The sequence below is a fragment of the Pan troglodytes genome, chromosome 18 (genome assembly GCF_028858775.2).
Source record: "Pan troglodytes isolate AG18354 chromosome 18, NHGRI_mPanTro3-v2.0_pri, whole genome shotgun sequence".
NCBI lineage: Eukaryota > Metazoa > Chordata > Mammalia > Primates > Hominidae > Pan > Pan troglodytes.
The window spans coordinates 9,286,558-9,299,162 of record NC_072416.2 but is presented as its reverse complement, the minus strand read 5'-3'; the positions used below and the strand labels follow the sequence as shown (position 1 = coordinate 9,299,162).

The following is a 12,605-nucleotide window of genomic DNA, read 5'->3' as shown; positions in this document are numbered from 1 at the left end:
GCCATTAGGTAACTCGTACTGAATCACACAATGAGGGAGCTTAAATCTGTAACCAGAAGTGATCCCTAATCAGGTGCTTTCCCTTTCCTCCAGGTAATTTTATTTTCCTCAAGGTGGTTTGGTCAGTCCACATAATTTATCCACAGGTTTCATTCTTTTCCTTGCTATGGGAAGAAGGGGTTATTCACAGCAAAAAAAGAAAAAATAAATAAAAATAAAACCAAGCAACCAAACAAAAAAACCTGGAGAAGCAAGGGACATGTGCTTCTCAAAGTGAGACTCTCCAACCAGCAGCATCAGCTGCTGTTAAAAATGCATATTCTTACAGTTATTACAAAAAACTGGGTGGAGGCTTCTCAAAAAATTAAAAACAGATCTACTGTATGATCCAGCAATCCCACTACTGCAGATTCACTCAAAGGAAATGAAATCCATATGTCAAAGAGATCTCTGCACTTCCTTCTTCATTGCAGCATTATTCACAATAGCCAAGATAGGGAATCAAACTGAATACCCCATGTTTATAGCAGCACAATTCAGAGTTGCAAAAACATGGAACCAGCCCAAATGCCCATCAATCCACAAGTAGATAAAAGAAAGTGTGGTATATTGGAATACTATACATATGAATACAATATATAATATACTATACATTTATAACAGAAAACTTTCCCAATATACATGCATATACTTATATATATATAATGGAATACTATATATTATATATACATATGTAATAAAATACTTCCCCAAAATATATAATGGAATACTACTGAGCCATAAAAATGAATGAAATAATGGCATTCACAGCAACCTGGATGGAACTGCAGACCATCATTCTAAGTGAAACAAGTCACGAATGGAAAACAAAACATTGCATGTTCTCATTCATAAGTGGGAGCTAAGCGATGAGGAAGCAAAGGCATAAGAATGGTACAGTGGACTTTGGGGACTCAGGTGAAAGGGTGGGGGAGTGGTGAGGGATAAAAGATTACACATTGGGTACGGTGTACAGTGCTTGGGTGATGGGTGCATTAAAATCTCAGAAACCACCACTGAAGAACTTGTTCATGTAATCAAACACCACCTGTTCCCCAGAAACCTACTGAAATAAAACAAAAAGCAAAAAACTAAGTGTCCATCAAGGAAGAACCACATAAAGCAAATGTGGTATATATACACAATAGAATACCATTTCAGCCTTAATAAAGAAGGAAAGCCTGTCACTGTGATGACATGGATGAACCTGGAGAACATTATGTTAAGTTGAATGAGCCAGTTACAGAAAGACAAATACTGCATGAAACAAATACAAAAAATATACTAAAAAGTACAATGGTGGTTACCAGGGGCTGGCAGGAACTACCCTCACTACCAGGGGGTTTGCTGGGCAGACATGGGCCTCAAGACATAAAATTTCAGTGAGACAGGAGGAATAAGTTCAAATATTATACAACATGGTGACTACAGTTAACAACATGTTGTAATCTTGAAAATTGCTAAGAAAGTAGATGTTATGTGTTCTAACCACAAAAAAATGACGATGTGAGGTAAGGTATATGATATTGGCTCTATTTAGCCATTCCACAATGTACACACATTCCAAACATCATGTTGTACATGATAAATATATATAACTTTTGTCAGTTTACATAAATAAGCAAAGAAAAATACCCAGATTCTCAGGCTGTATTTTCTGTAGAAAATGCCATTGAGAAATGAGGTGAGAAAAAGCAGCTCTCTGTCTGCTTCTGCCCGTTCTGACCAGGTGATGCATTTCCTTTCTCTCCTGAAGTGAAAAATATGAGGTTTGCACGGAAGAGCCCTCAGTTACTGAATCCAAAATTTAAAGGGTAAGGGCCCGTCGATGCATGCTACCAAGCCCTCCAGGGGATGTGGCAGTGGACTGAAGGCTGAAGGGTGGGAGGACAGGGCTGCGGGTAATTCCAGTTCTGGCATTAGACTCCTGGCATTAGACTCACGGCACTAGACTCTTAAAGCAGGGTGTTACTATTTAATAACCATGCGGTCCTTCAGCAAGATTCCCTCATCCGCACATAAGGGGAGTATGAGGAACTTCCTACTCAACGTGGAGTCTGCACCCCAGCAAGTACGATGCCCCTGGGAGCCGGTTAAAATGCATCATGCCTATAATCCCAGCACTTTGGGAGGCCGAGTCCAGAGGATTGTTTGAGTCCAGGAGTTCAAGACCAGCCTGGAAACCTTAGGGAGACAGTGTCTCTACAAAAAAAATAATAATAAAGAAGAAAAAAATTAGCTAGGTGGGGTGGTATGCACCTGTGGTCCCAGCTTCTTGGGAAGCTGAAATCGAAGGATCACTTGAAGCCAGGTGCAGTGGCTCATGCCTGTAATCCCAGCACTTTGGGAGGCCAAGGAAGGTGGATCACTTGAGGCCAGGAGTTTGAGACCTGTCTGGGCAAGAAGATGAAACCCCTGTCTCTACTAAAAATACAAAAATTAGCTGGGCATGGTGGCACACACGTGTAATTCCAGCTACTAGATAGGCTGAGGCACGAGAATCACTTAAACCCTGTAGACTGATGCTGCAGTAAGCCGAGATTGCACCACTACACTCCAGACTGGGCAACAAAGAACAAGACTCTGTTTCAAAACAAAGAGAAGGGGATCACTTATCCCTAGGCAGTCAAGGCTGCAGTGAGCTAAGATCGTACCACTGCATTCCAACCTAGTGACAGAGCAAGATCCCATCCTTAAAAAAAAATGCAACACATCACACCTCATCCCAGATACATTGAATCGGAATCAACATTTTTAACAAGTAGTATGATGGACTGAATGTATGTGTCCCCCCTAAAATTCATATGTCATAGCTCTAACCCTCAGTGTGGCTGTATTTGGAGATGGGAACTCTAAGGAAGTGATTAAGGTTAAATGAGGTCCTAAGAATGAGTGCCCTTGGCTGGGTGTGGTGGCTCACACCTATAAGCCCATCACTTTGGGAGTCTAAGGCAGGTGTATCACTTGAGGGCAGGGGCTCAAGACCAACGTGGCCAACAAGGTGAAACCCCATTGGATTTCAATATAATAGAAAAATTAGCCAGGCATGGTGGTGGGCACCTATAATCCCAGCTACTTGGGAGGGTGAGGCAGGAGAATCATTTCAACCCGGGAGGCGGAGGTTGCAGCGAGCCCCAAGATCATGTCACTGCACTAGAGCCTGGGCAACAGAGCAAGATTCCATCTCAAAAATAAAATAAAATAAAGAAAGAATTAATATCCTTTTAAGAAGAGACACCAGAGACCTCATTCATTCTCATTCATTCTCTCTCTCTCTCTCTCTCTCTCTCTCTCTCTCTCTCTCGTAGCCTAAGCCCAGTAATGTCCAAATGAGGACCCAGTGAGAATGACTGACTACAAGCCAGGAAGAAGGCACTCATCAGAACCTTACAATGCTGGCACCTTGATCTTGAATATCCAGACACAAGAACTATGACAAAGTAAATGTTCTATTCAGAAGCTATCCAGTCTATGGCAGTTTGTTAGGGTAGCCCAGGCTGACTAAGACAAGGTTCCCAGACGACCTGTAAGGCCCAGTCCTAGGATGTGGGATCATGTGTACACGCGGTATCTTCCTTTTCTCACCCTGTCTCCTAAATTAATGGCTGAAGTCTCTGACTGACTTCGGACACTGAGTCAGGAACAACATCCCTCACTCTTACTAAAAACTCTCCTTGAATTTGTCTGCTAAGAAACCTAAACAGAAACGGGAGATTAACTCAATATGGGAGTGATGAAAATCACAGATGACTTTTAAACCTAGAAAATACCACTGAGAAACGAGGTGAGGAAAAGCAGCTGTCTGTCTGCTTTTGCCCATTCTGACCAGGTGAAATAAGCATTTCCTTTCTCTCCTTGAGTGAAAATATGTTAAGTTTGCCAGGAAGAGTTCATATCCGATTATGATTTACCCACACAGAAGTGGCAGGTGTTAATCAACGAACTAACGAAATCAATAAACCAAAGGCAGATTTTTGTTCTTAATCTGCCACCGAGGACCCACGCAAGCGACAGAAAAGAGCCATCTGGCAGAATCAGAGCTCTTGCCATTTCCCTAAGATTATTCAATTTATTCTTGTCAGGATTAATTTACTAAACCCATGCTGGATTTTTTATTTAGATGATATTGTTGGTTTGTCATCTGCTGCAGATCTATGCGGGAGGCGCCCCAGGGGACTGCATTTGCTTCTGAACAATGCTGCACTCAAATTGGAAAAATGTCACTTTGGCGAGAACAAATTATTGTTCGGATCACTCTGCCTAGAGCCGGTGTCTCTGGATGGGTTCCGACCTGACCTTTTCTGAACCAGACTCGTCAAGTAAGTACTTCAGCCCCACTCGACCACTTCGCTTGGAAAACAGCTCAACTACTTAAGTGTTAAGTATGAATTTTGAGCTGTGGACTCATCACCAAGCAATCAATTTCCCGACAGAAGGCAGCCCTTCTACTTTTTGTAGCCGGGAAACCCTGAACAGCGGAGGCTCACTTGCTGGCGACAGATGGGATTCCACACAGATAGCAGAATCACACTGCTAGGGTTTATCCTACCGGACTCAACCACACCAGTTTTGGAACTCTGCACAAGGAGGCCGACTTTGCTTAGCCTCACTTTCCCTATTTGTAAGAGAAGCATATTAACAATCATGGTTGCCTCGTTTGTGGCTAGGCATATCCAATACACGCCATGGTCTTAGCATATGGCAAGTTATCAGTAAATGTCAGCTGTCCTTGATGACATCTTCCAACAGGCTTTGTGAAACCTGGTTCTGAGTGAAGCACTGAGAACTTAAAAACATGTCTATTTTTAAAGTTTTCTCTTCCAAGGCCTCTAGGTTCTTTGAGATTTTAGACTTCAAAGCACTCGTGTGTCCGTTCTTTTCAGAAGCAGTTCTCTCTCCCGAGAGAGACGTCTTTTCTTCTACACTTGGTGTGTTGGTTGCTTTTGATAATTTTTGTAGGTCAGGGTTGTTCATGCCCACAATGCAAGGATGCCAGCATCCCGGATCCCTTACCAGCAGCATTCCCAGCTCTGAAGTATCTGGCACTTAAAGGTTCCCGAGAAAATGTGGAGAGAAACACCGGACAACGAAGCTCCTGAGACCTCAGAGGATTTAGAAGTCAGTAGCCAGCACTGGGTTCAACAGCAGCCCCCCAAAAGATATGCTCAAGCCGACTAGTCCCTAGTGCCTGTGAATGTGACCTTGTTTGCAAATGGAGTCTGTGCAGACATAATTAAGGATCTTGAAATGAGAAAATTCTGTATTATCTGGGTGGGTTCTAAATCCAGTAACAAGTATCCTTTTAAGAGACAGAAGAGAAAGCCATGTGAAGACAGGTGGGGATTAGAGAGATGCTGCTGCAAGTCATGTGACACGCAGCTACCAGACACTGGAAGAGGCAAAGATGAATTTTCCCCAGAACCTTTGCTGGGAGAGCCGTCCTGCTCACACTTTCAACTTGCATGTAGAGCCTCCAGAGCTGTCAGAGAATATATTTCAGTTGTTTTAAGCACCTAGATTGTGATGATTTGCTACGGAAGTCATAGAAAATAAATACAGAGGATCAAGGAGCTCTTTGTGCTGATCTCTCTTGCATGATGCTTGGCTACTTAATACTGAAAAAAGATAACTGTGGTCCAGAGGCCACCTCCACTTAGTCTAAGCTCTGGGGGACAAGGAAAATCTCCTAAAAAGGAATCCCAGGGCAATCATAGGCTGCTGTGCTCCAGGGCCCAGGTGTTACCACAATACAGCCCCTGAAAACCTCTAAATTGATTATTGCAGTCATTCACTCTGGAAGAGCAATGGAAAGAAAAGACCAGGATGCTTAGACTTGTCATGAGAAGCTAAGTAAGGATCATACATCCTGGGCACAGCATTGTCCTCCTGGACTCAAATACAAAGTCCCAGAGAGCTTTTCATAGGAAATACAGGAGAGCTTAAGCCACCTCTCAGGAGTGTGGGGAGACACAGTCAAAGGTTCATCTGACAAGCCCAAATCGGCTTATGATCAACTGAGAAATTGATTATTGCTGAGGAAGAAGGTTTTGCTCTTCCTTTTTAAACAGAAAATAAACGTTATAGCAGAACGGTTTATAATATTAAGACAAGATACATTTTTGACATCACACTCCAAAAAGCATTCAAGGTACATTTTAAACCATGACTCAACATTACAGATGGTCTCCTTTGCAAAGGCAAGCTTTCTGATAGTTTGGATGCATGCTTACATTCCCTATTGTTCTGAAAATAACAACGACTTCTAATTTAAAACAAGTAACTGAATATGAGTTTAGATGCTAAGACTAAGAGCAAACTGGTGATTTTATGCAACCTACATTATTATTATTATTTTGAGATGGAGTCTCGCTCTGTTGCCCAGGTTGGAGTGCAGTGGGGTGATCTTGGCTCACTGCAAACTCTGCCTCCTGGGTTCAAGCGATTCTCCTGCCTCAGCCTACCTAGTAGCTGGGATCACAGGTGCATGCTACCACGTCTAGCTATTTTTTTTATTTTTAGTACAGATGGGGTTTCCCCATGTTGGCCAGGCTAGTCTCAAACTCCTGACCTCAGGTGATCCACCTACCTTGGCCTCCGAAAGTGCTGGGATTACAGGCATGACCCAGCGCGCTCAGCCTTATTATGATTTTTTAACCTTCACAAAGACTCAGATTTTGAGAATAAGTTCAAGCCTTAGGGACCCTTTCGCCCAGTGTTTCCATTTTACAGGTGAAAAAACTGAGTTTTAGAGTGTAGGGAATTGGCTTCATACCACTCTGATGATTAACAGCATAAGGGAGATTGAAATCCATCTGGACTACCAGCTATGTATTTTATACTCTCCCTTACACAATATACTGTGCTTGAATTTGAATATTTAAACCAATGTTCTAAAGTTAATTGCCTTATTAAAGATAACGAGGGTGTTCTGGCTTTCAAAACTTGAGTAACTCTGATGTTGGTAAAAATTTCAAATCATGCTTGCCTTTCAGCAGAATTCTTCAGAGTCTGTGTTCACTTAATCCTCCAACCGCAAAAACAAAACTAAACAAAACAAAACAAACAAACAAACAAAAACCAAGATTCAAATCAGTTCACTTGAATACATGAAGAATAGTATAAAATGTTTGCAGTGATAGATTTTATTCACTTCCTTTTCCATTCACAAATTAGCTCAGCACCTGCAATATCACATGTGGCCAGCAGATGGGAGCAAATAACTTTGCAAAAAATACCGAAAGCACCAAGTCCTATACAAGAGTATCCAATTCATCAGGTCCGTAAACTTTTTAAATTTCTCAATCTTTCTGTGCCTTCAAAATTTAAGTCTCAAATGACTGCATGTTTTAATTACTAAGCCCTAATTACTTACTAGGAATGTGATCATTTGAGGAGACATTTTATTAATATGTGTTTAAGAAGGTTCAGCGTGGCAGAGATGCTTCAGGGCAAAGAATATTCCGAAAAGTCTATGGTTTCAACCTAAATATGAAGATGACTCAGGATGTAAGAGCTATTTCACCTGAAATCATACAAACAGCAAACAACGCATGTAAACTAAGTAAAATCTCCACACAAATCACTTCAACCAAGGGAGTAAAGTTTACCTTAGTTGGGTAGGTTGCAGGGCAGAGCTGCTGACTATAAATATTTGGAGGAATTTTCAGGGGGCCTAGGGGATATTTTCTCTGACAGTAAATATCTTCTTAGGCAGGAAAAAGCTGTAAAGCCAGAACAACTACAAAACGATCCCCAACCAAACTATTATGCAAATAAAGATAGCAGGCTTTTCATCTTGACTTCTTTCTTTGAGTCCCCTACCTTTCTTTGGCACCCCTACCTCCTGTGAGTTATTTTGTTTTCTTCACCTTACTTTTTTTTTGGAGTGTGGTTATGAGAGGACAAGACGCTTCCATATCTCAAAATCTAGCCATGCAGACAAGCAGAGCTGGCGTGGGGTAAAAGGCCGGGTAACTCGAGGTTTGCTGGCTCAGCACAATTAAACATAGTACCGAGAAAGGCATCCCTGTTTCAGGTAGGAGTCTCCTGTCACCAGGTGAGCTCAAACCAAGGGTCTGTTTGCAAATAAGAGCTATGCATTGGCATCACAGCGGGAGTTTAATGAGAGCGCTTTTAATTAACTGTAAAAGTAATTACCCATATTAGATGTAAATCGCACTTGTTTTTACATGAGGTGAATAATTTTCGCTCAGCTTTTCAGAAGACTACTTCTCGAGATGTCAGCTGCAAACTCTCAGCAAGTTGGTGTGCTGAAAAATACAGCACCGAAGAGAAAGTACGAGCCTGGGAAGCCTGGGTTTGTCGCCTGCCTTCTGTCAGTCACCTGGCTTGGCGTCTCTTTTCACTTCTCTTAGACCCCAGCACCTAAAACATGCCCTCTCCATAGCTGCACCCTCAGACAGCACGCAAACTGTTTCAAGTATTTTCTTGTTCTAATTTGGTGGTCAGCCTTCTGGATGATCCCTGGCGCTTTCATTGACGGGTTCCTGTGAATAATTAACGCAGTCAAGAGAATGGAAAAAAGAGAAGAGGCTGGAAGAAGCCCTAACTGGGTCAGTGGTGTGTGTGTTCCCCAGGTGAGCTAAAGTGGGTAATCTCCAAAGAAGGAAACAGGTTAGCGAGGAGGGAGCAAGTTCCAGAGCAACAAGGCCAGGCCTGAAAGTCTCAGGGCAGAACCTTTTTTTTTTTTTTTTTTTTTTTTTTTTTTTGAGACGGAGTCCTGCTCTGTCACCCAGGCTGAACTGCAGTGGTGCCATCTCAGCTCACTGCAACCTCCGCCTCCCAGGTTCAAGTGATTCTCCCGTCTCAGCCTCTTGAGTAGCTGGGATTACAGGCACCCACCATCACACCCAGCTAACTTTTGTATTTCTAGTAGAGACGGGGTTTCACTTTGTTGCCTGGTCTTGTCTTAAACTCCTGGGCTCAAGCGATCTGCCCGCCTCGGCCTCCCAAAGTGCTGGGATTACAGGTGTGGGCCACCGTGCCCGGCGTCAGGGCAAAAATTCTGATGACGATGAGTGTCTGCATCACCAGCACCAAAACAAAACAGCAATGCTCCCTTGGATTTATAAATAGCACCAGAAAATGACAGAGGGCAGCATTGGGAGGGAGTGAAGGTGAACGCCTTCGTTGGAGAACTGTGTTACAATGCTGTCCTCTGGGTCCTTGAAATTCCTCTGACATCAACAGGAATGTGAGGGCTGGGGGAGCCCTGAACCTCTGATTTGAACCTCGGTGAAGCGTAAACAGCCAAGATGCAGTTTGCAAATACAAGATTACCGGGTAATTATTTACACTTTGATAGGCACCTTCATTAAAGGTTTTGAGGATGCAATTATCAAATTGAGGTTTAGCGCACTCCATTTAAGCAACTGAAGTGAAGATCGGGAAAGTGGGATGCAGAACGGTGAGTTTACGCCCATCAAGTCAAACAGCAACTTACTTGCCAATTAGGTTCCTTCTAAAAAGAAAGCAGGCCTTCCATTTGAGTACCATGGCTGCCACAGTCATTATTTTCATCTGTGGAGCCTACCTGGGGTTTCTGGTGCTGTTCTGATGTTCATGTTGCTTGTTTTGGGTCTTGGCCTTAACCCTAAGATGGGGCTAGAGCAAGACAGGCACTAGTTAGAGAGGCCCAGAGAACGTATTCTGGTTCAAGGCCAACTGAAGGAAAACCAGAAATGGAACTTGTATCCTTCAGAAGGAGTTTTTTTATTCCTTTCTAGAGGGTCACAAGTATTTGCCCAGTGTTTCCTATATGTCATATACCCCAAATGTACCTACTTCCCACACTGTCTCTATAAAGTATTATTTATTTATTTATTTATTTATTTATTTATTTATTTATTTATTTGGCAATGGAGTCTTACTCTGTCGCTGAGGCTGGAGTGCAGTGGCGTGATCACAGCTCACTGCAATCTCTGCTTCCCGGGTTCACACGATTCTCCTGCCTCAGCCTCCCAAGCACCTGGGATTACAGGTGCCTGCTCTATGCCTGGCTAATTTCTGTATTTTTAGCAGAGGTGGGGTTTCACCATGTTGGCCAGGCTGGTCTCAAACTCCTGGCCTCAAGTGATCCACCCACCTCGGCCTCCCAAAGTGCTGGGATTACAGACGTGAGCCACTATGCCCGGCCTCTATGAAGGATTTAAATTAACAAAAAATTAAAAATATAGCCTAGTTCTTAATAGTATATCAACTTCTTGAGGAAATGTGGCATAAGGCATATCTGAAACACTAAGATAATAAAATAATTCGCCATAATATTTGAGAGAAAATTCAATAAGCTGCATTTCAATTTCACCTCTAGATGTGGATCAAAATACATTAAGAAAGAAACCAGTGTACCCTGTTTAAAATCCTGACTCTACCACTTAATAGTTATATGGCTTTTCGCAGCAACTTATCTGTTCTTTAGTTTCTGTATTTCAGAAAATGAGGTTAAAAGCTCTGGTATCATCATATGGGTGTTAGTGTTAGTATTGAGATAAGCTATACAGAATGCTGACACATAGGTAGGGGTCAAAATACCTGTCATAACTGTAATCTTGTTTTTTGGGGTTTTTGTTTTTTGTTTTTGAGACACGGTCTCATTCTGTTGCCCAGGCTGGAGTGCAGTGGCGTGATCTCAGCTCATTGCAAGCTCTGCCTCCCAGGTTCACACCATTCTCCTGCCTCAGCCTCCCTAGTAGCTAGGACTACAGACTACAGGCGCCCAACACCTTGCCCAACTAATTTTGTTTTGTATTTTTAGTAGAGACAGGGTTTCATCGTGTTAGCCAGGATGGTCTCAATCTCCTGACCTCGTGATCCGCCCGCCTCGGCCTCCCAAAGTGCTAGGATTACAGGCGTGAGCCACCGCACCCGGCCCACAACTGTAATCTTTAAATTATGTGTATTTATTATTATTATGTATTTGTATAATTTTATCATAGTTATTGTTCTTCCTTCTCAATATAAGATGTTTCTAAAAACTGTCTTAATTCCTCCGGGTCATTACTATTTCAGTCAATTAAATAGACCCCTACTGGCCACAAAAGATGCAATTTCTAACAGGACACGTTCTCCTGGGAAGGGAAGCTGATAGACAGTCTATCTCAACACCTACTAAACCACTCTTGTAAAGATCCTAGCACTACAAGGACTCAACGAAACTATTTAATTGAATATTTCACTTCCTCTTAGGAATCAGATAGACAGAAAGACATCAGATTCCAGAAAGACATCCAATGGGCAGTCCAAGATTTATACCAATTAAAGAAGGCGCAGCACAGCTGAAGGTCAACAGAGCTAGCGCACATGATTTGAAAAAAATTTATCATTCTTATGCATCCTATTGAGTATCCAGAAATGAGCTGCCAGTTTGCAAGAAATGGCTGCTGCTCTGAGTGGAACGATGGCTAAGCTTTGTAGGTGGCTGGGTGGGGCCACAGGTCTCCTTGGAAACTGATACTTTCAGGATTCACTTGAACTCGAGCCATCTTGTCAACCACAGTTTCTTAGGAAGCAATATTTTCTGTCCCTGTGACCTTGGCATTTTGCTTCCTGGTAGAAAATGAATACTGGTTCTTTCCACTAGATTAGGGAACCAACTCTTTATTTCAGGAATGCAACCTTTATTGTCTACAGCCTTAAGTAACTGACAAGACCAAAATGGTGGCCATCACCCAAACACCTGCACCAACCAAACCAGCATGGAGTTACAATAGGGAAGAGAAGTCTCTTGTTTTTCCTCTCAATTTTTCATACTACGGAATGAGTGCTCTTAATAAGACAACATTAAATGTATAATATTTGGCATTAAAGGGCTAAACATTATATAAATTAGTGTAAAAAAGTTGTTCAATCTATGTGTACACACCTTCATTCATCAAAGAACATACAGATAGCCATTTTCTTGGTTTTGCTTCCATTGAAATATTTCTAAGTTTGACAACATGGAAGTAAAAGTTAATATGCCAGAAGCATATTTTATTATAATAAATGTGTAAGTCTCAATGCATGGCCCTTGAGCTTCCAATCTCTAAGGATGAATTTAAAAACTCACCTGAGAAATAACTACTTAAATTTTCTCAGAAAATTGAAATAAGGAAGAAAAAATGAACATGTATGTTCTTTTGCCATGAGATTTACCAGTAACTTATTCTTTAAAACACTAATTTTAATTCTTACATGAGCATAGGAAAAATGTACCTTAAAATAGTTTAGGATAATTACATTTCTCTGGTTTTTCCACCCTCTTTCCCAAATGCCAAGTTTCCTTTCAGAACCTGTTATTTCATTTTTATATGCAGGAAGACAATTAAAAATAATCCCATTAAAGTCTTGATTACTTTCTGTTTTACAATGGCAGGCCTACAACATTCATATGACATAGGTATTTTGTTGGGAGAGAGTGGCAGAAGTTTAGTCTACCCCTAAAGATGTCTTAGATACTTCAGTCATACATGTCATCCTGGGAATGAGGTAAAAAAACTAAATGTTGGCTGTTGAAAATTATGAAGGCTAATATATTGAAGCACAAAGACTTTGTCATTTTAACCATT

General features: G+C 41.8%; 1 protein-coding gene across 23 annotated transcripts in view; it reads right to left on the bottom strand.

The window, feature by feature from the left end:
- RBFOX1 (RNA binding fox-1 homolog 1) overlaps window positions 1-12,605 on the bottom strand; it is a 2,477,231-nt gene that overhangs the window by 1,063,621 nt on the left and 1,401,005 nt on the right. The window lies entirely within an intron of this gene.